Here is a 1,271-nt window from a genome sequence, read left to right on the forward strand (position 1 = left end):
GTTTTCTTCCGCCATTGGAGAGATCCTGGTTTTGTGTTTTCCCCAGCAACCTCGAAGCAGTAGGTGTTAGTGCTCAAAGAGCCCTTCAGAATTTCAGGCTGATAAATGAAATTAGAGAAATTTCTCAGCAGCCAAATCGAGGGGTTTGAAACACCACAACCTGTTCTAAACCCCCAGCTGGTAATTTGTTGCTGTCCTTGTTAACATCTGTTTTACAAAGCAGGTGCTGGGAGTTCAGTGCCTTGTGTCTGGTCCATCAGACAAGACCTGAAAGAATGACAGGACATGGGAAATCCAGGAACAGGACCATGAACAAGTTAATAACTCCACTGTGTCAGGAAGGAATCAGACCTGTCTCTTGTGCTCAGCTGAACAGCAACCCTGATGTGAGATGTGGGTCATGTTAAATCCCGGCTTCCAGTTAATCTGGGCTTTGAGAGGTGCAGGGAAAGAACAGAAGCATTTCAATGGGAAGCTTTAATTTGAACTGTTGTCTGCCTGAAAGGAGCCAAGGTTGTGGGGGGTTAGAAAATGTCCTGCCAGATCCTGGGGCTGGGCCGGAGAGTAGGAGCAGTGACAGGAACTGCTCCTCATTCTCCTCCTTCTTATGGAGATGTTGGGAAAAAACCAGGCTGATGTCAGGTCCTGCCCTACCAGAGCCACCACAGCCTGTCCCCAGTGGCACAGTGATGGGTGACAGTGACAGGGCAGGTGGGTCCTGCTGGGATGATGAGCATGTTCCCTGTTCTGTGCCAAACAGGCCTCATCTCCTGGGGTGTCTGTTCAGCCCCTGAGGAATCGTCACTGGTGAGTCCCAGGTGGAGGCTGGTGGTTCCCAGAGTCTGCTGTGACCCCCCCACAGCCCAGTGGTCACAGTGGCCCTGCTACAGAGCCCCTGGTTATCGCCAGTGGCAGATCCTGGTGGGTGCCAGTTGTCCCTGAGTCAGCAGTGCCCTGGCAGCCAGGAGGGACATCCCTGTGCTGGGGGCAGCAGGGAGGGGATTGTCCCGCTCTGCTCTGCCCTGGGGCCTCACCTCAATGTTGGGGCAGTTTGGGGGGACACAATGGAAGAAGAGATTGAGCCATTGGAGAGTGTCCAAAGGAGGGAACGAGGATGGGGAAGGGCCTGGATTTGAAGGCGTGTGAGGACACTGAGGGCACTTGGTGTGTTCAGCTGGAGCAGAGGAGACTGAGGGGAGACCTCCCTGCAGTTCCAAGTGCCTGGGCAGGGGCAGAGGAGGGGCAGGACTGAGCTCTGCTCTGGGGGGAGC

This window comes from Empidonax traillii, unplaced genomic scaffold (genome assembly GCF_003031625.1).
Source record: "Empidonax traillii isolate 1590-97213 ecotype Southwest subspecies unplaced genomic scaffold, ASM303162v1 scaffold26:size2357266, whole genome shotgun sequence".
Taxonomy (NCBI): Eukaryota; Metazoa; Chordata; class Aves; order Passeriformes; family Tyrannidae; genus Empidonax; species Empidonax traillii.